This window comes from Hetaerina americana, unplaced genomic scaffold (genome assembly GCF_022747635.1).
Source record: "Hetaerina americana unplaced genomic scaffold, ioHetAmer1.1.p SCAF_15, whole genome shotgun sequence".
NCBI lineage: Eukaryota > Metazoa > Arthropoda > Insecta > Odonata > Calopterygidae > Hetaerina > Hetaerina americana.
The window spans coordinates 6,470,475-6,497,638 of NW_027286625.1; the positions used below are offsets into that span (position 1 = coordinate 6,470,475).

The 27,164-nt window shown below is 39.8% G+C and overlaps 1 protein-coding gene across 2 annotated transcripts in view; it reads right to left on the reverse strand.

The window, feature by feature from the left end:
• Positions 1 to 27,164, reverse strand: part of LOC139686779 (uncharacterized) — a 472,645-nt gene that overhangs the window by 207,982 nt on the left and 237,499 nt on the right. Inside the window, exon 1 of one of the 2 annotated variants that reach the window (XM_071583820.1) lies at positions 5,843 to 6,053. The exons of the other annotated variant lie outside the window; for it this stretch is intronic. The gene's annotated coding sequence lies outside the window, so the exon portion shown is untranslated. Of the gene's footprint in view, positions 1 to 5,842; positions 6,054 to 27,164 lie in introns of those variants that run through there. 2 annotated transcript variants of the gene reach the window in all.

A 27,164-nucleotide genomic window follows, 5' to 3' on the forward strand; every position in this document is an offset into this window, starting at 1 on the left:
CTCCTTTGATAGATTCCACTCCCCCAGAATGCGGAAACTCCCGTCAGAAATGGGCTCCTTTCGACAAAGGGAGCGCTCGCTATCGCAGCTGCCTCACCAATCACCGCGGCGCTACGGTGCGCCTCCCATTTTATCTATTAGCGCCGCACTTTTATGTCTCGTCGCCGCGCACACGCCCGATCGTTTTGTTTTCGTCTCACCTCTCGTAATCTCTCAGTGAATGACTTGAGGCTCTCTCGCGGGCGCAAGGTCGCGTCATTTTTTTAAATTTCCTTCCTTTTTTCACGAGTGGCTCTAGCTGCAAGGTCGGACGGTTTTTTTTTTAATATTCACTCCGTCCTGTCCTTTCTTTCCCCAATCCAGGAATGGGACAAAAAAGAGACACTTACGAAATATCGAATCGACATAAAAGAATCGAATGTGGTTTCCTACTCCGAGTAAAGAGAGAGGACGATCATCCTTTCTTATGAGCACGCGCGAAAGCGATTAATCTCTTAAAACAATGAGACTCACTCACTCGAGAGAGTCGGTACAAAAGAAAAGTATTAAACAGTATTTTTTTTTCGGGTGCGCGGCCTTCAAAAACTCATCGACATACCTTCCCCTGCGAACAATTCGTGAGCGAGACTGATTGATTGTCCCACCGAAAAAAAAAGTGCGAACGGACGGGGCACGTGATTGCTCTCAACGCTCGGCGCGTTTGACATTGGAGGACCCGCGCGCCCGGATGCAAATCGAAAAGCGTTACGGCGTTTATCCATGCGAAACCCGAACCATAAAATAAGCCTAACGCGGGTGTGAGTACAGGTAAAATAATTCTTAAGTGGGGGGGGGGACGACTTGAAAAAGTTGTCCCTCCAATTGAGAATTATTAGTTTCACCATTGCTCCACACTCCCCCCCTTCCCCCTCCCTCCCCAAATCCCCCCTCGGACCTGTACCGAAAGCTAGCTCGTTTCCCATGATTCCGTGCGCGTGTTGCCATTCACATGCGACACCACGACGCGTGTTTTCGGAGTACATAAATGTCGCACTCCATCGCTAAGAAGTTCCATAAACTTATCGAGAACGGAAAGCTTTGGAGAAGTGCACACATTATTGAATTTATGACATCTCCCTTTTTTATGCGAAAAGTTTACACGGTATTATATATTGCGATTTCTATGGGAAATCTAAAGTCGGATGGGGCTCTACAATCGTCCTTTAATCTACGATTTTCATTATCAGAGAAAGGAAATCAACTCAACGGAGAAGACATTTTTTCCTCAAAAATACGATAGCCGATGACTTGAGAGAGTGCCAATCAATGAGCAGTGAGATTGAAAAGGAATTTATTGTTCTTTTTCTCGGTTTAATTAATTGTTTGAGATCTCTATTGCAGGAATAGCACATTTAATTAGTGGATTCCAATTATGACCGCAATGAAAAAAAAATCCAAGTAAATCATTAATATCACCAAAGTTAAATCGACATTGTTAATTGACTACTCCACCTATTTTATTCGGTAGAAAATACATTGAAATGTGTCACTAAAACTTGACCTTAAAAATAACGTTTTCGGAGAATTGTTTTTAATAGTACTTATTTTTACGTATTCAATAACCATCTTATGGCAAGCAAATGAGGCAAGGTAAGGTTCACGTACCTAGGTTTATATAGTGTGTGAAAAGTGACCGGGTGTTTCGAGCTTTGGCAATCAACCATCGAACCGTGAAAGTCAAATATGTTAAATTTGAATGAGAGGCAGAAAAATGAGTAAGTATGAATAAATTTGTAAGCAATTATAAACTCCGTGAAAATATATGCTATTATTCTATGACAAACTTCAAGAATTACTATCAATCAACGCGCAAAGCGCGTAGAAGACGTTAGCAAAGGTTTAATCGTGGATGATGCTATCTGCAACTGCTCAAAATCTTATTTTGTTCTTGTGACGGTGATCAACATGTTTTTCTCGTATTCGATGATGATAAGATACGCTAAAGACATTGTGGTTGACAAGTTAGCCATCAAATCACACCAAAGCCAAACATATTGTGAGTACTTATACTTCTTAAACAAATCATTTTCCAAGATTATTCAGACGCGCAAATCTTAATATACAAACTAAAAATACTTTAATGAGTTTTGAAGAAAAGCATTCAAGGAGTCTATGTGAGAGTATTTTAAAAAAATATTGATCTGATTTCGGCTATCTCGAAACATTTGTAATGCTGAAAAAGCGATCGATATGAATAGGCATGACCTCAATTACTGGCAACAATCGGTAAGAACTTTTCCGCGTTGGAATTCTTCGAATCTTTGGTTAAAAACGGGGGCAATCTACTCGGGAATGGCAGGGCATTTGCCTCGCGTGGATGAAAGAGAAGCATTTGAGTGGAATGCAACAAGGCTCAATTCTGTCCACCCACCTACGATTCCGTTGAAATGTGCAAGTCGCTTACTCCTCCGAGATTAATAAGCATTTGAAATGAGCGGCGGGAATGGGTTTTAAAGGGATTGTATTGAGAGTGGAGTTTTTTAAGCTGCTCCCGTCGTAGATCACTCATAGAATAAAGGAAACGCTGAATCCTTCAACACTTTTAAACTTTAGCATCCTCATCTTTTACAGGACTCGAGAAGTTGGGAAAATGATCAATAGCATTCGCGGTAGCGTTTAGTTTTTATCACTGACTAAATGATAACGACTTATCTGTCTGACTGGTAAAAGAAACTGGTCCTCCTACCTTGAATTTCAAACACAGTTGTGCTTAGCGTTAGGCAATCTCTACTCTCACCTATCAAATCAATCTTCGGATTGATTCGGGCCGTGGTTCTTCATCTGTCTGATGGACGTGGCTTAGAAATGTAGCGACGGTAATTAAGTGTGCCTATCCGGCACCTACCTTAAACGGTAATCTCCCATTGTGATAAAAATAACATATCCAATGAGCGAACAACTGATCCATATATTTTAGAATAAATTTGAATACACCATTCGACATTACAATGCGCTTATGAACGTATTTTCCATATTTTTCCTTCAGCGTGACAATAACGTACGTAACAAGTAACGGCTAATTTACAATCAAGATTAACAAAGGTTAATGGGAAGATTTGGGAACTCAAATAAGCATAAAAATGGATTTAATGAAGTTCTATCAAAGGGAGTTGTAAACGTTCACCAATATGAAAGGCCAAATTTATTCATAATGAGATGGTATAACGAATGTCGGTGGACCAGTAGAAAGAGTGTCCATAATGAAAATATGGATGGCCATCATAATCCGCAAAATTTGAGTCAGCTCTACTCAAAAAGACGGGGGAAAGAGTAATTAGAGACATGTGCATATGCGAACAATGTATTCCGGACATGGTAAGTAAATCCACCAAATAAAATAATTAAGTAATTAATTCACTCTCTGACTGGGAAAATCCAACTGAAAACTCCAATCATTATTCTTACCCAAGCATTCTCTCGTAAAAAAATAACTCATAGTTCCATCGGTTTCACGGTCATCCTCACCTTCAAGATTGAGCAGAGGTCGCGCAATAATTTGTCGGGTCGCAACTGAGTAAACAGACATTCTCCGACTGAAGCAGTTCATAAGTGAATGCTGGAAAAATACGGCGTTATAGTTACATAAGTGTGCGATAAGCTTAGTTGCGAATATATTATGTATGTGCAGCCTTCGATTGCGTGCTTGTACCTAGACAGACGGCTAAATGACCCGCCTGCGATTGGCGATGGACACCCATGGACGAACCTGCAACTGATACTCCCTCACTCGACCATCGCTTCCGATAATCAATTACAGAAATGCATACTGTGAGACACACTGTCCACTGGGTGGTGAGCGTGCAAAGCAGCCCAATGGAAGGATTTAAACAAATCAGAATCCCAACTATTCCGATATTACAATTTCTATCCTCGGTGAACGCTATTGACGTCAGAATCTCGGCTGAAAGTTCTAAGAAAGGGAGAAATGAACCATGGAAACGGTTTTCCGCCCTTGCTTTCAGCTCCAAATCCATAAAGCATATCCCGAGAGAGTTAAACAGAACAGGTGAATACATTTTTTCGTTCTTTATTGTCCGCTGCGCTAATGAGAATATTAAAAGACATCGATTAAATTAAGTCCAAGTGAATTGAATTAGAAATTGAATTAATAGCAATTTTTCCCTGCAACAACCGTAGTCATTACATTGATTAGTCTCCGAGAACGTTCTAGAAAACGGATTAGTCGTAAGTAGAATATTTGTGAACATTACAACGCTTCCCAAGTACCCGTCTAGAAACAAGAAACTATGGAAAAAGGTCCACTAAATATTGACTTTTAATAATGATAACTAATTCCAGGGAAAAGAAAATGGGATAAAAAAATTTCACTATTATTAATACGAGTAAAAAACTGTATCATGATCGATTACATAAGAGCACGACATTCTGAAGCGTACAGTGCAAGGCGTGATGAAAATGAATCATAAATAAGGAGTGAACTATGTAATTTATTTGTACATTGCTTGATTACTTCCTGATAATTACACCAGAGAAATAATTTTCATGGTTTCTAAACCTTTCATTCTAACTATTCACGTAATTGACGATTACGCGATGCACTAATTATCATTTCTGTTCCTCGATCTCTTGCTTTCCTCATAGGTACACTCATAAGACGTCGTGTGACTGTAATAACTTTCCTTCGGGCACACCAAAAGAGAGCATGGGGAATTGAGAAGTAGGGACATTGAGTAAACACCGCTAAAGAGCGTCTGGGAAAAACAATTATGGAAATGCTCGTTGTCTCTCTACCAGAGAAGGAGCTAGTTTTTTCGTAACCGAATTACATTTATACTCACAATTAGCCTATTCATCTTAAAATCGAAAAATTCCTTATTAGTTAATTAAAAAGTTCATCATACATTCTGTTGTTGTCCACTATTGACTGCCAGAAAATATCGTATTCATTTGAAAAACTGAGATCAATCTCAAAGATACCAGGTACCCAATACCCAATTGAAGGCTAAGCAGTGCTCTTTCGTGAAATGTCATTGGGTTTCCTTCAAATTAGCTTTATGCACTCCATTTGCTGGTGAATCCACCTACCCGGAAACGCACATCTAATGGCAAAAGCAATTTGTCGGAGACGTTCCAGCGTATGCGAATGATTGACTTTGCATTAGGTCGCATCACAGCGGTCGAAATCTCTCACTATCTCTCCGGCCTCAGTTTTCAACAAAATCGTTTTTGGCAAAATTCAAAACCTTTTCCACGATTGCTGGAATTTGCAAAATATAAACGAATGGACAGATGCATGGGTTTCAATTCTAATTAACCGGAGAGGGTAGAATGAAGGTGAAATTCACAAATTCCAGGCATGGTGGGGGAGAGACGATTCCTTTCCTGTGCCGCCATTGGATTTCCCACGAAGATCTAGTAGGCAGAAAATATCATTTATTTCTACCAAATTTTAGACAAGGCTATCCAGGGGTATACAACCTCGATCCTCCTATCAGTAGCCAGACGCCCTAGGATACAACGCTGCTCACTACTCATGTCGCCCATATTAATTTTTAAATTTACTCTAATCGGTTTATATATCCGTAAATAATTCATAATCATGCGGAATACTCTGATTTTAAACTCGTGGGAATGCTGCGAAACGTAATTTGAAAAAAAATACATTACGACGTCCGACAGGTTACGACAAACGATTCAACAACACTTGGGTCACAACATGATTTAGCACGAATTTATCCCCAAAGGAGGAGGTATCTACTAGTCCACGTAGATCGACTTGGGAGTGAAATGGTGCAGAGAGAAGTAAAAATGCCAGGTGCAAGTGCACCGTTTCTGTACGTACATTTAGAATGAAAATTCCCGCGGGGAGGAAGAAACGGAGGGTCCAGCGCCCGGCAAAACGGAGACTCTCGACACGGAAGCGAAGCACACAAATCGCATCGCTTAAACCACCGGGGGGGGCTTGTAACATGGGAAAGCGAGGGAGGGAGGCCGAATAGAAAAATATCCTCGAGAAAACGAGAGAGAACACCGGCTTCGAATCCTCTGATCCTTTCCACGATTGAGAGAAACGACGACTGAGTCGTCGGTGAGGCATGCAACGCTTATATACGCGGCCGGAGAGATGTCCACCATCTACCCTGTTTGAATGCATTCGACGCGCAGTGACCGCTGACGTGGGGAATATTCGTAAAAAAAAGGATTGACTCCAGGATTTTCCTCCTCCAACTGACGCGGGGCATGGCATGGGGTTTGAAGACGAAGGCGTCCGGCGGAGGAGGGTCTGGCTCGGATGGAAGAGGCGGGTGTCCTGTCGGGTGTTGAGCTTGGACGCGGAGAGGCCGAGCCGGAAAAAACCGGAGCACTCCGGTTGCAGAAACGAGTTTGCCGGCTCGCGGGGAATACCCGAGGCGGGTGAATTAAGCGTGCGGTTGGTGGGAAAAATAGCGCGGGAGGGAGGAAATATGTGTGTGCGTGTGTATGTGTGTGTGTAAGAGAGAGAGAAAGATGTGTGTGGAGAAGAGATGCGATCGGGGGAAATGGGAGACTGGCGAGGAACGGTGGGTCGTTCATCGAAGTGATTTCGCGGGAGAGATAAATTGTGGAAAGGCATGGGACACGCACATGGAACGGCAAACTGGAAAGAGAATCCAAATCATCAGAAAACGTTTCAAGTTATGCTTCACCGAATGAAACATCGTAAAGATATTATAACAGGGGTTATTTTGACCTAAATATTGAAACGTACAAATGGACATGAGTAGCGTTTATTTGGAGGCATTCATGAAATTAAGTAATCCTGACAGGGTTGCCAGTGGTAAAAGTTTAGCTTGTTCGTCAACCTAAGGGCTACATTCGTTGCTAAGCGCATGAGAAAGTCAGTATAATTGGTTTTGAGATGAGAATCAGTCGCAAAAAATAAAGGTAATGGCTTTCAGTGACTCGAGAAATTAGGAGGCTAGGTAAAACATTGCATTAGGGGAGCATGAGTCAAATCGACCAGAACTATTCAGTCACTTAGAAATTGTTTTACCTGAAGGTGGGTGATGTCCCTACTAAAAACACTTGAAGAATAATTTTATTAGAAACTTAAGTTTTCACGAATAAGAGGATGTAGATGCCACGATGCTTACGGTGTTAAGAAAAGACAAGCGAAGTCCTTGGAACGTAGAATTCTGAGAAACTTGGAGCTTAGAAACTCGGGTATAGAAAAGAGATACGGAATGAGTTTGAAACATAGGTGGGAGACGAATGACACAATAAAATATACGAAAAACAAACACAGTATTGGGTAAGGTACCTGAACGGAGAAGTTTGCTGGTAGAAATTTAAGGAACGCAGGACAAGTGGATCTAAGGCATATTGAGCTGTTGTGGGAAGCCGAAGGTTATAACAAAGAGGAAAATTATGGGTAAACGAAATAAGGGGAAGAAAAGAAAAGGCATTTCGAATGGAATACATGGAGCTAGAAAGTACTAGTGTGTGTCGTTTATGCCTGGTTTATTATTAAGTGTTAAGATATTATTACCACGTTAGGCTGACTTAGAGGAGTAGCAGTTCTTAGTCCCTGTGTCCATTGGATGACTTTCTTGATTCTTAGACTGCTGCTAAAAAATCGAGAGACGGAAGGAAAGGCAGTGCTGAGAAAAAAAATTCACGCGCTCGCTCAGACTAAGGGCGGTTGATTGCGTGTGATGAGGAGTTGATGACCTCACGCAGAGTGATTTGGGAGTGCGCACTTACACGAACACAGCACCCAGCGAGCAGCCGGAGGGAGTGTTGCAGGTGGTGTTGGGACATCATAAATAAAAAATGGAGAGAAAGAAACCAGTGCAGGCGACATTGGTATTGATTTTTTAACAGGTCACACATTTTGCTGTGACTGCTAATGAGGCGAGGGAGGAATGAATTAATCTACCTATCGAATCGACAGTACATATTATTTTGTCTCCATTTTCCGCCATGCCGATGCAATGTAGGGCTTGGATTATTTCACTAACGTCATTCGTAAAATCAAACGTGTCAACAATTTGAAAATTATTTAATTTAGTGCGTTAACCTTTGAGATTACAATCCTAATTTATTAATTTACATCATGGTTTGAGTTTTCTTTTCATTTACTTCATGGTCTTGGGTTCGCTTTTCGCGAACCGGGCCGCTTTTCTCCATATGTTTTCCAGCGCACGGATCATTGTTCACTGATTTAGGTCCCAAATACTCGCAACATATTCAATATACAACAAGCATGCACCACCAATGCATAGGATTTTCCCCTCACTTCTTCTTCGTAATTTTAACCTACATAGAATTCCACGAGTCTCAGGTTCAGGGTCGTACCGAAAATATTCAGGCATTGATTAACTCTAAGTTTCACTCCGAGGAAGTTTTGAATATTCTTTCGAAGAGATAAACCTACAGGTAGTATTCCAATTAAGATACCAATCCATTAAGTAGTCTACCAATTATATCCAAACACTAAACGCGTACCATTTCCTTGAGTGAAACACTTCCGATATACGCATTGGTGGCATTTTAAGAGCATTTTAAGTTGTCGGTCACTTGAACTATTCCAGCTTTGTTTAGGTTTGATTTGATAATTTTTTATTTTTGAGAACTATATTGTCGTGCATAAAATTACAAGATGACATATTTTTCAATATATTCAATCCAACTCTTCGAGCCGTCTTTGAAAAATCTTCGCAAAAATTTGAAAAATTACCCGCGATTTCCAACCTCAGATAACCCTTTGTATACAACATGCCGCCTTCTTCTGTATTTATTCTAAAATTAAAACTATTAGGCACACGTGAAACAATAAAACGATATCTGGCACGGAAAAGTTGAACCCGAGTTATCATATACACTTACATGCACCATCCTCAGTCATCAAAAATACCATCAATTTCTTGATTCTTTGGATAATAAAACATTTAATCGATAAATTAATTATAATATCACTTTTCAGTCCGAGTACGTATAAAATTCAGCAGTTCATTCATCTTTATTCCCTCTCAGAGGCAGCGCATTGTTCTTTTCAAAGTTGCAGGCTGTCTTACTTTTCGAAAACTTAATAATTTTTAGTTTTCTCTCCTAAAATATGGTGAATACTGAAGGCTGGGTGCTTTTATTGGCGATGAAATGTTGAAGACTATGACAGGTGTGAGAATATTGCACAGGCAAGGTAGGGAGGGTAAGGCAATTGGCATGTTGGACTGGATGAAGGGATCAAAGAGGTAAGTGGAATTAAAGTAGGGTAGGGTCCAGCCTCAGGTAGGTGTAATGTTCGGTAAGACACAGAAATAGAGCGGTGGTTAGTCTGCTCTTTCATCCAAAACCTTTTTTTAGCGGCAAAATAAACTTAAAAATATTTGGCTAAAACTGATATATATCTAATAGAAATAATCAAAATATGTCCGGAAACTATTTTCCCTGATTCATTATGTTTGCCTGATCGTATATTAATTGACTGCGTAATATATAACTGAAATATGTTATAGCAAAATTGCACATCACTCACTTAATTATTTAATCAGAAAATTCTAATATCCGAGTGAATTGATGCATAAAATTTCCCTTAACCCGGAAGAAGTACGTATTAAGAAGAAGTAAGAAGTTTAACATAAATATTAATACTTTCTATGACCGTCATTGAGAAATAATGCACGACTCATCATGTCATCTATTGAAGTTAGAATTTCGCAAATGGATGAATGTTTTTGCCCTCTATATATGTGAACAAAAATATGCAAAGTGAAACCTCGGCTGACATTACTACCAGAGCATGAGTAACTATGACCGAGTTACCCACAAAGAAATGGGAAAGAGAGCAGCTACTTTTTTAAACAATAATTTCAATAAAATGCGGGCAATTACTACGCACATTTTCCTTCCTCCTTGGAGAGGTAATTAGGGTTTGAACAGCAACGAAAGAGAGTGGGAGAAAATCATGATCAGGAGCTAGTGTCCACTTCTAACAAAAAGAGGACGATGAGATCATAATTTCAAATCCCATCCCAACGTCTTTTTACCCTTCGAGCTTAAAAAAATGCTAGAAAGGGAAGTTCGCCGGGGTTTAACCAGGTGGGCAATGTGCCCGAATACTACCCCTAATGCCGCAGGTACGAGTCCTGCCTCGGGATAATTGCTACTGAGTTGATTATGTTGGTTTGGCTTCCTGTGAACCTGATAGTGAGGCAATTATAGCTCATCCGCGTTCTAGGTACAGTGGCAAAGGAAATGAAAAGAATGTGTATGTATGCATGCATAAAAAACCATAAATACTGTAATCAACCCTAAGGTCGGTTTGGTAGGGGATGATAGAGTTCACCCAGTACTAAGCCCGACGGCGTGTGAAATTCATTCATCAGGGTAGGGGGGCCAGTTCCTTTCCCTATGTCGGTTATGGTTTCGCAGGAACATCTGTGGTACCCGAAAAATCACAGCTTCGTTGGAGCTGCAGGTGCCTAGAGAGGCTTGCTCAGGAATCGAACCCGGGCCCTCCGGCCCGTAGTCCAACGCTCTACCCCCTGGACTACTGCCACCAACACACACATACATATATATATATATATATATATATATATATATATATATATATATATATATATATACAGAAACATTTTTAAGGAAAAGGGATAGGAACACACATAAAGGACGGACACAGGAGAGGTGGGGAAGGCGGAATCAAGCAGATCACGAGAGTAAAAATATTTATATCCCCGTCTAGGAAATATTTTTACTCTCGTGATCTGCTTGATTCCGCCTTCCCCATCTCTCCTGTGTTCGTCCTTTATGTGTGTTCCTATCCCTTTTCCTTTAAAAAGGTTTCTATATAAATGAGTATTTGTTCGCCGTTTGGCGGGATTTCGTGTTTGAATGTATATGTATTTTGTATATATATATGTATATATATATATGTATATATATATATGTATATATATGTATATATATATATATATATATGTATATATATATATATATATATATATATATATATATATATATATATATATATATATATATATATATATATACACACATATATCACGATTGTACGGAAAAACTCACACGAGCGGCACAATAATGGGCTGGCACAATATAACACAAATAGAATAGCAACATTTAAAAGGACACTCACACGGTAAATTGTTCGACCTTTCGGCCCTCTCTGAGGCCTTCTTCAAGTGAGACTCTTGAAGAAGGCCTCTGAGAGAGCCGAAAGCTCGAACAATTAACCGTGTGAGTGTCCTTTTAAATGTTGCTATTCTATTTGTGTTATATTGTGCCAGCCCATTATATATATACATATATATATATATATATGTATAATATATATATATATATGGTAATATGGTATATACGAGACCTGTACGAAATCAAACAATATGAAAGAATGATGGACTCTTGTATCATGTACACTAGATTGTCGAACAAACTTGAGAACGATGGCGTCAAAATGCCACTAGAAATCTAACATGACAGCACATCTCCTATCACTTAACACACGAGAGGGGCTTAAGGGTCATGGCTCCCGTGCGCCGGCCCTGAGTGGAGTGAAAAAAACAAATTTGTACATGGGCAATGCACGGTCCTTGTTCCCTAATGTGGAACTAGCTTTAAGAAGATATTTTCGGGTCACATCCCTCATGATTGGCACTGAGTTTCATCAAGATTAAATCAGACGTCAGCAAAAGAGGACAACAGGCTAATATTTGTTTTTTTCTACATTAAGATAATTTGTGAGGTGATGATTCATTGAATGAAACAAATTAATTCAATTTTAGTTAAAGAAAACGGATATACATATATTGGATTAAAGCATAAAATGATTAGAATTGGCAAATGGTTAATCCATTCAAACGACGGGCGTTTTTTTACAAACATGCCTTCGAAATTTTAACAGGAAAGGCGTTTAATATCATAGAATAGATATTCTAATGAATTTGAATACAGTTTCGAACCAACAGCACACGCTTGAGATACACAAGAAAAAATAAAAACCAATAAACACATACAAAGACTCAGGATGATATGCTTGTATCTTTGATTCACAGCAATGTTAGCTGTCCAGCTTTGTGCTAGTTTTTAGAGAAATTCATTTTCCTTTTCTCGATTAAATAACATTTCTATTCTTAAATTCCATTGACATTTAATGAAATATTGCAATTAGTACCTCCCAACCAACGAATTTTACCGAACTGAAAGTTAGGTAATTAGAGTCGTTATGTTATTGATTTCCCGAAGAAAATTTCCTTAGTTTTGAGCAAGGTACTTCCCTCCAAGAGAAAACCTAAATTACTCAAAATATTGCACAAAGCTAAATAGAATGTGCCGAACAATAAGAAATTACTCCTAATAGTATACGGAAGGTAAAGCCTTTCAAAAATATTCCTACTACTTCTATATCTCAACAGTCCCTGAAATACATACGCGGAAAATTAAAAAAATACTATTTGACGAATAAAACAGTCTGAAAAATGCTGATTAAGTTAAGATAGGATTCATAATAATATCTATAAATCTGTCGTTTTTAAAGACAGCAGGACTACAAACTTTCTATTTAACTTCCAGCAATGGTATGCAAAAAGTGCAAGTGGTAAAGGCTTTTTTGTCTCGACATCCGAGTGTACGATATCTAGTGCGTTAAAATCTGCCAGGAATTTTTACAGCGTTCCACACGGATATTTGTGGATTTATCACATACCTAGCTATAACTACCTTTTAACGGTGTTCAAATGAATGGAGATAGGATTTAAAATGTAATTTAACTGGCTTAATTAAAAAAGGATGATTGAGAAAACTGATAATACGCAGCGATTAACTCTTTCATTAAATACGACATGAGCAGCGTGGTTAAGGAACTAATCGATCTTTCGAGTGACGAAATGAGCATATTAACAACGACCATAAAACTTTGTATTTTTTAAAAATAGTACCTAATTAGTTCTATCGTGTAGAACGGAAGATATTTTAGCTCTCTCTTATTGGAGCATGGAGTTCGGTTTCGGTATTCAAATGACAAAGCTTCGATATGAAATAAATTTTGAAAAAATAAGGAGCAAATGGATTTATTTCGGGGAGATATGGGTGAGAAAGGGCCGCTTATTGGTTCGCAGAATAGAATACTGAGACCTTTGAAATGAAAGGCAAATATCCAGGAAGTTGAGATAATTTGCAAGAGAGGAGTAAAATTATTGGATTATTTAATATTTATAACATGTTTTCTAGGAAGGTGTTACCTTGGAAACGTATGATCAGGCACAGTAAATAGATTTTTATGCTTAGGGAGAGGTAATACTTCTGACACGAAAAAATATGGAAATGAATACGAGTTTGTATACTGACCGATCTCCGTCGAAAACGTATTCGCCTTTTATTAATGCGTTGAGTCATTGCAACGTTCGACTTAAACTGTTTTATCCTTAGTTATTTTTTCAGACGTCTTATAACCAACATTCAATTATACTTTGTGGTATCCACTCATTATAATTGAAAAACACTTGGTAATTGTACATATTTATTTATTGAAATTTATGTTTCGACATTTTCAAATCAATTTCAAAAGTACACGAGGGAGTTCCGATAGTGATGTGAAAACGCCGTACATGTTTCAGTTATTATATTATTACATAAACAAGTAAGGAAGCTCACCAGGTGCTTTTCATCGACCATCTCTAATTACACAGATTATAGTTGAAAATCAATGCACGAGGTATTCAAACCAATAATAATTGTCTAAAAGCGATGATGTTTTTGACTTAATACCACGCTCAATGTTCACCATTTCCTCCGTTTAATCTGGAGAAAATGCATTTGACATCTGGTAAACATACCGAACATAATATATGCATTAAAAACTAGAACCTCATTCCTTCCATAGATATACTTGATTATGCAACTCTACGGATTACCCACTCTCGTATCATTACGATTCCATGCTTAATATTTCACTTATGGGACGACTGATATCAATTATATTAACAAGGTGATCGCGGTCACAATCGACGTCACGACAGGCGGCAATAACGCGCAAAATGGGAGTAAAACTAAGTGGGGCTGGAGAAAGCAGAGCAAGACACCGGAACCTCGCCTTCCCTCCCAATAGGAATGGTTGCCACCCTGGGGGCGTGGGGGAGTACTTCGAATTACTTGCCCCCGCATTAACCTTCGCACAACCTCTGGAAACAGCGTGACTAGCAGTTTCCTCAACCAATCAAAATGTCGGCAAAAGGAAGGAATCGAATTGCTCTTCGGATCGGTAGTGAGGGACGGGAAGGGTTGGGCGGAGGGTGGAGTGGGAAGGAAGACGTGGGGTGGTGGGAAACTGGAGGGATTATCGCTGTGGCTCGGACACCTACAGTAGTCGGTAAACAACTGGGAGTTCGTCGAAGAATTACCCGAAGGATCACTCGTTAGCTATTATAAAGAAGATATGTCATCGTTATTATCAAGGGGACTCTACCGTTTGAAGTAGGTTTCGGATGGACAAAAAGACTAATCACCGCACCACATTTCTAAGCCACGTCTAACAAAACAGAACCTACCTCTCACTAAAACGAACCCTTACTCAATTCCGATTACTTCCTACCTCCCTTCATCCCGTCCAACACGGCTTCCTTATTCCTCCCCACTTCCTCGCTTGCCTAACGTCCTCTCCCCTATCGGTCTTCATTATTCCTTCTCCAATCAAAATTCTCTGCATCCACTTTTTCTGCCTCCTTGATACATCTCTCAACAATCCTCACATATCCCCTACCATAAATAAGCACTTCTTCTCTTGTTTGACTTTCCGTCAATTTTAACTTTTCCATCCTTCTTCACACCCGCATCTCAAAATTTTAGTCTCCGCCAACCATCTTGGTTTCACAATCAAGTTTCCGCACCGCTCAAAACTACGCTCCATATGAAAATATTCACTTTTTTCTTAAAATACTTGGTCAAGGTCTCTGCGAATAACTCTTTTCTCATCGTAAAAGCTTCTTTTATTAACGCCATTCCTCTTTTTCTTCTTTCCCCACTACTTCACGTATTCGTCCATAAAACTTCCCAGGTAGTTAAGCTATTCTACTTGCTCTGGTTAAAAAAAATCTCTGAGTAGTATAGAAAAAAACAAACTGCACTTTTAATTCTTTGTAAGTCACTACTGTAGTGTGTGCATCTAAGTACCAAAAATATTAAGCGAACGGAAAAGAAACAGAAGTCCGCCAGTAGAGCATAAGATCTACATTTAATGAGGAAATAATTGCATGCCCAACTTAACAATGGCTGACGAGAGCAGTGCGGGAATAATGGGAAATAAAGGCTGTCGAACGAACTAAATCAGAGTATGAAGGTCATCTGGTCCTCAGATCAACGGGTTGCGGGAAATACACACATGCATAGTTACCTTCCCTGTGCCTACTGTGGTTTTCCAAGTGAATCCAGTTCACAGTACAGGGGTATACGAATATCCTATAGAATGTGGGACCCTCATGTCAAAAGCCGAACTCTAGCTTTTGGAGTACCATGCCCCGCCGCAGGATAATAAGTACTTTTTCCAAACGAAATTCGCAACCAAAACGGTAGAAAAACATAAAACACCAGAAGCTTCAACTTTTTGTATATTCGCGCCAACATCTACGTTATTATCAACTAGTTGAAACTGTCGATTCAATAAATTACTGCTTACTAACATTCGAAGTATAGAAAAATTTAAAACAATTTCCTTGTTGGGTAGTGCAATAAAAACCCGGCGATTCGTCTAAGTGGCGGCGCCAAGTCACAGTAACGTCCACTTTCACGAGCATACGTATGTGGATGGTGGGCGTAGAGTAGAAGTGTATTATCAATCTTATTTCTTATACCCCCGAAGTCATTTCCTTAGGTAATGGTGCACAATCCACAGCCTGCATGCGGCCCGCTTTTATGCGGCCGGCGTAAGTTGTTAATGATGTCAATATTTGACAGCTAAACTAATGTAAAAACATTACATTTTTGTTTCGATTAAACAGTAAATTATACGAATAAAACAATAAATATTTACTTTTTCCTCGACATATTTAATATTGCATTAAATTTCATTTGAGATGTGTTTCATAGTTATTTTATACGCGTGTGATCATTCAAATGCACGAAGTCATTTAGATATTAATTACAATTGTCCTGATGCAGCCCGTATCCTCGGAAAAAGTCTGTTGTACTGCTCTCGCGAGAGGTAAAGGTAGCGCATCGCTTGCCCGAGGGGTAGAGTAACACCGGGAGAAAACCATATTAAACTACGTCCCTATATTTTCCTAATTTCCCGCAACTATAGATTCCAATTTCCCCCACTTGGAATTTCACATTCCCAGTGCGTTCATCCGCCATTGTTTGACTCGAGAAATGTATTTGCGTGTTTACCAAACAAACATAAAATACCACGTGTTTCCCTTGCCCAACTCGTAAGGAGAACGTATCGGAACTCTCCTTAGTCACGATAACGGTGGACGTTAAACGTTTCTCGTAACGTTTACGTAACGTCGGCCTCACGCGTATATTTTCCCACTGCGTATTGGAACGGGGTTCACGGTTTTCGAAACTCGAGTGAATAGGTGGAGGGTAGAAGTTAGGAAGAGATCAAGGAGAGATGAAGCATTGGGAAGCGTTTATTGGAATAACCATTTCCATAAAATCTACTGACCGCGTGCATAGTTAATGAAAGGTGCGTTGCGAAGTGCGAAGTACGGAGAGTGCGAGGCACGGAGGTACGCATTAGCATTGGGTCGGCGTTCCAAACACAAGTGCGCTCGGGCTCAGAATATATATATGGCGATTACAATACGGAGAGGCTAAGTGAGTAGAAATTCATATTACGCACTCGCGCACCCCTGAGTCATAACGAGGGGCCGTGGAGTCATAACCTCGCCCCGATACTGAGCACGCGCCGGGCCGCGGCAGGAGAGCGTGTGCTAAGCGATGAAGAATAGAACTCGATACTTCATTTCCACCAAATTGGAGCCTGTTGCGTTCAAAGGCTGGAATAAATGAGACGACAATGACGAAGGCGGACCGAGGGGAAACGGGTGAAACCATGTGAGAGGGGAGGGAATCGAAGGGTTGGGGTGGATAGCGCACTCCTCCGTGGGACATCGGGTGGGAATTGGGAAAAAATACCGACACTCGATACTTCCAAGATACTTTTTAAATAATACTCTAGAATAAGGAATGGTAAATTATTTGAAAAAGGTATTGCTATCGTTACCAATATTTAAACTACCGAAGAAAACAGATGATACGATTTTACGTTAAGCATCACAACAAAATGGAATAGACGGCGGACAATTAAGGAACGATTGCATTTCTAAAGATTCTGAAATTCAGTTGGTTCTTCTGATATTCCGTAATGACAATTTTTAAGGATCTTAACTTTAAATCTATGGATTTTAGTATGAATGAAATTATGCCAATTTAAAAATAACTACCAATTTGAATTAATATCAGATAAATAAAAAAACTCACGGAAGTTATGTCACTCAGGTAGATAGAAAACTTAACTTGACCGGTAGAATAAAAATAGCGTTAAAAAATGATTGTAAACGCCGAGGACATGAAAACTAGTAAATCCGTATTTTCTCAATTAATTCACTTAGTTTGCTTGAGGAAAAAAGGTTCTATAAATGCCTGTTTTCCGTAAAAACTACATAAGCGCACATTTTACTGCAATATCCGCAAAATGCATGAAAAGTTAGTCTTATGCGGCACGAAAAGAGTAAAGGAGTGAGAGGGGAAGGTAAAGGAGAAAAGGCTAAAGAATCTAGGTCATTTTCATCAAAAACTATCAATGACTGATCACGGGTAATTTTCCAATCAACCAATGTTTCCGTTCCGCCAAATAAAATCAGCATTGATCTAAAATCAAGTTGACCAGTTCATGGATAACCTAGTGCCCATTAGATCAATCATCATTGAGTATGATCTATTAAAGTGATAATATCTTTATGATTATAAAAGCATAATTATGATTAATGATAAGGGATGATGGCGCAATGGGCGAGGGAAATGTCGATATAGTGTTTGAAGAGGGTCGGGCACAGGAGTGGATGGGTGCATTGGAGCCCAATTGGTCATCATAAAGCATGGATTGGCTAGCCAGATTTAACGTCCATTTTCTAGAAGCACCTAATCCTTGTAATAAAGATGTAACTTGTTTACACGCGTTGTGCTCTTATTGCTATCCGTCAGAATTTCACTTGCACGCAGAGCCGGACCGATTCGACTGGGAAGGCATTCGGGTTCCACGGGTGATAGAGGTAACCAAATGCGCCTTATTCGCAGCTCACCTGTAGCATACACAATATTTTATAATAAATTATAATACTATTTTTGAGACAACGAAGTGAGGTAGAATTTTAATAATATTTAATTATTTACTAATTACAATATTGTATTATAGGGTGTCTTGTTATATCGTGTTGGGTAATGCTCAGAAGTATTACAATCCTACCCTAATAGGTAAACTACTTATTAGTGGTAAAATAAAGATATTAATTTAACATGCATATGCATAGAAGTTACACTCAGAATGTTGTCACGTATTAGATGCCATAAAAAGGGTGAGCTTTCTAATTTATGAGGCCACCTAGTCACCTTTTCTTTATTACTTGTTTATATGCAAACTTAGATAAAATGTCACGAAAAATAAACCCATTCAAATTGAGTACAGGACTCGATAAATGTTTGGAGTGTACTTTTGATGCTTACCAGTTGATTCAGAGCCTTCATTCATACATCTACTACAATGAATTTAAAGGTGAAAACGTTAAACACGTCAGTGTAACCGAAGAGGTCACCATCCGCTATCTCTCACGGAGTACTCGGGGCGGTCTCGAGTATTTATGAAGGAATATGTCCCTTAAATCATGATCCGATCGTAGGGTTCGTAGTACATGTACCCGGGTTTCCAGTTTCGCCGGCCCTCGACCGAACCTCCCTGCGGCATTGGTCACGCCCATTTCGGGCAACGCTCGCCGATCTCCCGAGCACACGCCGCCGTGCACGACTTCAATTGACTTCGAAACTGATTGTGCAGCTCGTTCTTTCTCCTTCCCTCCTCAAGGGGCCCCCGGTTCGAATCCTTCGGGAGAGATTAAAGTTGGTGACATTTATGGCCAATTCATCATCATTGGTCACGATTTTGCCACTGCACGGAGAGGGCGGGAACGGTCGAGAGGACGAGGAAGCAGCTGCAAGCGGACCTGGATCCCGAGACGGAAAGATCAAGGTGCTGAGGCCCGAGCGGCGTGATATACGAGGGGTTTTATTGACCAGAATTATCGGCGCCTCGTCGAATACTACCTTGATCAAAAATTTCCCGGAATTTATTCAGAAAATTAAAAATACAAGTTTATTCATCTAAATCTATATTGTCCCCTTCAAAGTAATCCCCATCGACTGCAACACACTTATGCCAGCGCTTGATCCAATCCTCGAAACATTTTTTATATTCGGTTTTCGGTATGTCCATCAGTGCTTCCTGCGATTTTTCCATTACTTCCTCTCGGCTGCTAAAACGCGTTCCCCGTAATGGTTTTTTAACTCGATTGAACAGAAAGAAGTCACAGGGAGCCAAATCAGGTGAATTCGGTGGCTGTTGGATGGTATTTGTTGCATTTTTCGTCAAAAAATTACGAATAATGATAGCACTGTGCGACGATGGTGCAAAATCCACGAGTTTTCTGCCAACATTTCTGGTCTCCTTCGGCGAATTGCTTCACGCAAACGTCTCATAACGCCCAAATAATACTCTTTGTTTACTGTCTGGCCTTCTGGCAAAAATTCATGATGCACTACACCGTTGTAATCCATGAAAACCGTCAGCATTGCCTTCTTTTTTGACTGAAAACGACGTGGTTTTTTTGGTCTCGGCTCATTTGGTGAACGCCATTCACTTGCCTGATGTCTGGATTGCGTGTCGTACTCATAAACCCACGTCTCGTCTCCAGTAATGATCCTTTTGATGAATGTGGGATCGGATTCAGCCTCGCAAATCATGTCTTTTGCGACGTCAACACGGTCTCTTTTTTGCATGAAATTGAGGTCTTTTGGCACCAACTTTGCTGCTACACGACGGAAACCCAAATCATTAACCACAATGTCTTGGGCGGATCCATAGGCAATGTTCAAGTCCTCCGCTATTTCTCTGATGGTTAATTTGCGGTTATTGACCAACATTTCTTTTACTTTATCAATTTTTTCACCGACTTTCGATGTCGATGGTCTGCCACTGCGTTCATCATCTTCGATTGACTCACGACCACTTCTGAACCGCTCGTGCCACTGGTAAACGACCGTTTTTTTTAAGAGAATCGTTGCCGAAACACTTTTCCAACATTTCCAACGTCCGTGCGCCACTAAATCCGTTTTTTACGCAAAATTTAATACAAGTTCGTTGTTGCAAATTTAAATCCATTTCTGCAATTGTAAAAAATCGCCAACACACACAGAGATAGATGTACTCTTGGCTACGTAACTTTTGCAAATGTCAAGTTATGACACTAAGATTTAAAGGGAATATCAACAACAGATGTACCAATTTAACAAAAAAAAACAGAACTCAAATCGGAACGATGGGAGCGCCACACGGTGGTTATTCCGGGTACTTTTTGATCAAGGTAGTATGTACCTAGCGGGGTCACACCGCGGGAGAGGAGAGAGGAATACCGGCTGAGACGATGGCCTGAGCCATTTGACCGCCAAGATGAAGGCCCGTGGTCAGATTCCGGAGCATTTTCACTATGCTTCAGGATACGACGGTAGGGCATGCGGCAGGGGGTACTACTATGGCAGTGGCAGTTATGGATCTGTAGCCGTATACCAAGGTCTACTATTTTAAAAAGTTGATTCTGAGAAGGCAATAGAAAGGAAAGCGCAATATTGCGTAATTGGAACATGATGAATGCCTTCTACATGAATGCTTACATGTAAAGGGTTTTCACTATGGCCTCTCAAACCTATCATTCCGATACGACTTCAATTTGACTCTACAGATAAGGCAATTAAGAGTAATTGATACTTTGAAAACTTGGTTGTAATATATTTATTTCAATTGGAAAATTGCTCTCATTAGGTAATTCATTGTAATATTAGACGTCTGTCAAGAGCAAATATGTATTCATATGATAGTGAAACAATCCCTTTGCGCTGTGGTCGTGCATTGTAGCAGCAATACTTGCCAGGGTGACACCCGATTGCTGAGATCGTTTAAATCATCAGGGGTAGGTGTGTGGGTTGGTGGAGATGGGATGTTCAGGCAATTGAGAAAGGGTGAAGAGAAACCCAGTGCTGGTATTAGCCCACTCTTAACATAGACACCAAGAACTCCTCAATTTATCGTCCCACCCTATCGAATACGTACTCCTCTTGAAGCTCTCTCCACATAGCATACCCTAGTATACCCAAACTGGATACATCTGAAAAATCCTGCGACCCCCAGGATCAAACCCGGGCCCTAGGGGTGAGAAGCCAGCGCACTACTCACCACACCAAACCGATATCCACCGTAAATCTTGCGGGGAATAAAAATATGAATAAATAAATAAATCTTATTTGGCAGTCCTATCTCTTCATTTTTGCCTCTGATGTTCCCCTTCCAGCGGTGACATCGGAATTAAATTACTTCCTCAATGAGATACGTATATGTATGAGTAATCGAACGACTGAGACTTCGTCAGGTTATTCTGGCGTCGGTCATCAGAGTTTGCGGAGATTTTCACATCACCGCATTGGAGTGACTGTGTGAAATTTTCTTTTTCAAGACGGCATTTCAAGTACCGGGCAGTTTTTCCCCGTTTTTCATTCAATGCGTGAATCATTAGGGGCAGGGGAACTCGGTGGAAATCAAACTTGAATCCAAGGTTGCTGAGATGCTATATACTATAGTATTATGTTCGTGTGCGTGATGTTATACCTGTAGAATGATTAATTTGGAAGAAAGAGAAAAGTGGATACTTTACAGTCAAACTCTATATGTTTAACAGTCTGTCCTTGATGTGAAACAGTGTGCCAATTCAATATCTGACTGCATTAAAATCTCCTTATTGCCTTATAATGAGGAATCCTAAATTCTGGGGATCGCGGAGGCCTGCAGATTGCAAAAACTCCGTAGGACAGTTTCAAGATGACCTTTCAATTTTTCATTTAATACCAAAACAGACGATCCTGGAGTTATAGCAAATGAAACTGACGCGGAAAAATGCAAGTAGTGTACTTGATAAGCTGGATGATTTCCGTTATAATAAACATACTGAATATTAAAATTCATAGATTTGTCTGCAAAGGTTTTCAGTGTGGCTGCGATGATATCTTAAAAAAAGGAATTTCTAAAAATTAATAACTCACTTTTTTTCTTTTACCCTCGAGAGACAAAATAAGTTTCAATCCATTGAATCTGTTAATTGATTTCGTTTGTTCTCAGACATTGAAAAAAATAAGGAAAACTTGGACAAATATCTCAAATAAAAATCGAGTCAAGTCGTAAAAGAAAAAAAATCTCAATTTTCTCTATTTATCTACTTCAAGAAATTTTTGATTTCCGCACGAGTAATCGAAGGTGAAGTTTGCCAAAGTTTTAGAAAACGAATTACATGAGATATCGTGTCGATACTCTTAATTCACCCAATGTCATTCTTACCCCCATCCGATAAATTAACCTCGAACAACTGAGCAACTTTGAAACAGATTATATCCTGGAGACTGAAACCTTGGGAGTCAACTCGTTGCTAATTGACCCTTGACACGCACGTTTTCGAAACGTAAACCACGGATTTTTTTCATTTTGACAACTTATATATGTATATATACATATATAAGTAGTCAATATATATATATGTATATATATATATATATATATATATATATATATATTTTATAGTCTTACTTCAAGAAGGCCGAAAGCTTAAACAATCTACAATGTGAGTGTCCTTTTAAATGTTACTATTTTATTTGTATTCCATTGTGCCGTCTAAATATATATATATATATATAAAATATATATAATATATATATATATATAATATATATATACGAGTATGTATGTGTGGGTATGTATGTACGAGGGTCATCCGGAAAGTAGTACCCGTTCGTGAAATAAAAAGACAAAAGTAAATATTAACAAACATAAAAAATTTTATTTGAAAGAGGATACTTTAAACTACTTCTCAACATAATCTCCAAGCAAATTAAGGCATTTGTCATAACGTGTGACAAGTTTCTGTATTCCTGCTGCATAGTCCTTCGCCGCCAGCTCATTGAGATACGCGAGGGACCCATCTTGCACAAATTTTTGCATAATGCAGATGGTGTTTAACAATTTCATGAACAATTGTTCGAGAAACATTGGGAAAATGCTCACAGATGTCATCAATTGTGACGCGCCGATCGTTCCTCACGAATTCGTCAACTGAGCTCACCAGTTGGTCTGTAATGACAGACGGTCTCCCCGAACGCTCATCGTCGTGTGTGTTCCCCCTCCCCATGTTGAAGTTGCGACACCACCGCCGAACAGACGACTCGTCCATTACATTGTCTCCATACACCTCCTTTAATTGGCGATGAATATCACATGGGCGAACGTTTCTTGCATTGAGGAATTTAATCACTGCCCTCACTTCACAACTGGCGGCGTTCTCAATTTTTTTAAACATTGTAAACAATCACAGAAACAACACAGGCAATGCTAGCGTCACGCAACTTGGCTCAGAGAAGGCAGACAAGCCACTGAAGCTATCTGACCTCGTCCAGCGGCTACTCGCGTCGTCAGCACTTCATGCGGCACGAACGGGTACTACTTTCCGGATGACCCTCGTATATCATTGCTTACATTTTTGATGCCATAGTAACGAAATTAGCAGCACGTTAGCATAGCGCTGGTTTAAATTAACGAATGTGATATAGTAGTGAAACTGGTTTGATACTAAATCTGTAACATCCAGTTTCCAACCTTCCATTTAATTCAAGCCTCAAATGATAAGTGCCTATTCTTTCATGTCTAAGCTATAAGTTATTAAAGAGACACGCGCATCGAAGTCATAACATGTACGGCACAAGGAAATTTCATTTCAGTAATTTATTAAGTAATGAAAGGTGAAACTATGAGTTGCGTGAGGAGCTAATAATACCTTTCTTCATTCGGTATATTGAATATTCTGCTGAAATCCTGCCAAAAGCGAGCGTAGTAAACATTCATTAAATGTGTTTTATTTAGGGAGTGTGCATTTGCCATCTAAATGTTCGTTTTTATTCAAAATGTACTAATGCTCAAATCACTTGGTGAAAGTAAAATTTCTGCTTAAATTTTCGCCGGGAGTGTTCTCTCTTGTTTTACATACGTACGTACACGTGTTTTTGCTAAGATATTACATTTTCATTTCGATCAATAATTTCCAATGGAAAATGCCTAAAAGTAACTGACGGTACTATGTACTTATCGGTCGATAATTCAAATCGAAGTTTTTCTGGAAAACTTATTTATACTCACTGACAAGCATTCGTCTCATTTTTTGTATATTAAACACTATGGGACTAATACGTATGAAACTAACCTTATCAGTGCGATAATGCACATAATATTTTTGGGCAGGCTGCTCTTTATATTTTTTCAAGAAATGCTTGGAAAAGCTGGAGAGGCAACCTTTATTATAAATAAACGGCAATGCAATTCTCCAATGGCGTCACCTATTGCCATGTTACACACTGTCATGACTAGCGTGGAGCTAATGACCACGGGCTTCATCCCGAATCTTACCTTATAAGCGTTCGGAGGAGTGCCCTGACCTTTGAAATAGAGTTTCGACATCCGTTGATGGACACCTGGGCCGCGTTCCCTTTTTTCATTCAAGTGGGAGTACACGATGCCGATGATGCGTCGAATCATCGCCTCTAGTTTCGAAATTTCGAATGCCTCGAGTCCACGAGGATTGAACAGCAGGAGTCGGTCTCTACGTCACAGAAGCTGAGAGGACGGCGGCCTCAGGAAACATACATGCCCATTTAACCGGGGCAAATCAATGATCGATTACAGCCCCGAGGAAGTCTCGGGAATGATATTTGCGGGGCAGATTAATAAGCTTGATGTTCAACGCCGACCGACCGTCAATTCCTCGGGCAGGGACGAAGCGAACGGGATCCGCAAAGGTATCGGTTCGGTTAGGAGGATCGGTTGGAGATATGATGACGTGAGGGCAGGGGTCAAGGCGCAGAATTAAAATTCGACCCCTATATCTTTGGATTTCGTTGAGTACAATGACGTTCGGGTTGATGAAAATGACCCCGTACATGTTAATAGAAAAACTAGGGAAATCTCACAAGGAGAGCGTGGTTTTATGATTCGCGGAAACTTGGTCGTCAAGGGGATGGGTTAAGCGTAGATTGGAGACCTTCGAGATCTGGGCGTTGTTAAGATTGGAAAAAATAAACTGGACGTAAAGGGAAATAAGCACACCTGGCATGGTAGTGGACGGCAGTGGGTTGTTTGGAGACATTTATAGAAGGCAGGGAAAGTGGATGAGGAACATAATGATTGGAAATGGAACTGGTATGAACTGAGGGGAGAATGTTGGGTAAATCAGGTACGTGCATAGGGGGGAGGAAAAGATTATGCCTGCCGGATGGAATAAAGAGAGGTAGACAGAGAATTTGAAGGATGGTCAATTGTAGTGCAGGGTGTTGTGTCATATCGGGTCTTGTTAGGTGGTCGTGTTGGGTCGTGTAAGCATTGGTCTCTCTACACATGAAAAGCTAGTGGATTAGCATTAATAATCTTTAGAATTGAAGTGCCTTCCTAACAAGACGTGGGCAATCAAAAAGGAAAGTAATGGCATGTGATTTGATAGGAAAATGTTGAATAACTAAAGAAAAGGTACTGTGGAGAGTGGGGAGAAAAGGTCAAGTAAAAAAATAGGGAAAGGAAGAAGAGATGATAATACGGGGCACGTTATAGGACCGTGCGTCTACCTGAAGACAGCTTTGGAAGGGAATTGAACGGGAACGAGCCAAAGAGAAAACCGGATTCGAAATGAAAATAATCATGTCAAGCGTGAACTCGTAGAAATATGAAGAGGAAGGCCAAGAGTAGAATTGATTGGAGAGCTACGTTAGACAAATACTAGGATTGATGGCCATTGACGATGGTTTTCATCAAAATATTCCTCCGATTACACCTCCCAGCTTGTTTAAGTTAGCTCTTAAGCTTTCGAAATCACCAAAGCCAACTTAATGGAGATTAAACTCATAGATTTATCTAGTGACCATTTGTTTTCATGTCGCGTTGATGATATCTTAATTTTTCTGTTGCTAGAGGATGAGTTGATTTTTTCTATATCTTTATTCATGAGATTTCCACGCACAGAGATTCTCGAATCATGATGAATAATAGGAAACTTATGGAAAGATTAAGGATTATGGAAAAAGAAGGACTGAATTCGGGGCCAGAAATTTATCAGGCAATATAAGGTATTTCCTCTTCAAGAGAGTGAATTTAACGTTACATCTTCGCACCCATTTAAATTGTAATCATAATACTCCGCAAGCTGTCGGAAGGAAGTGTGGCAGAAGGTGGTAGATCACTAGCTATTCTACATATATTCCCTTTATTTCCTCATGCGATGATTGATAATTAGTTTATTGCCGTTAACATATCTGATACTTGTAATTGAAGTATAAAAAGTTATACTGTTAGTTACGTAACTGTGTGGGTCCATTAGTCCCTAACTATTTCAAACTTAATTTGATTTTGATAGTGATTTTAAAAATTAAAATTAATCTAGAGTATTTGCCATTCTGAAAATGAGAATTAGAATACACTCCCGTCAATGAAGTTTGCCGTATATCACACTCAAGATTCTGAACGGTTTTCTTCGTAGAGTCGGATGAAGCGTGTCACTCACAACCCTCGCCATCTACTGGCCATCGCCTTTAAACTCCCATTCAGTTCCCACTAGATATTTGAGAGCAGCGGGAGGCTTCGGGGAATATAATACGTATGCGCGGGAAAAGAGCTCCCCAATACGCTTGCTTACAAGTCGGCCCTGACAGGATGACGGATGGCTAGCCTTCCAGCCAGCTACATTTGCGCAAGCGTTATCATGAAAGTTCACCTCAGATGAGAATCCGGAATTCCTTTTGTTTTTACTTGCTTTGAAGCATGAGCATAT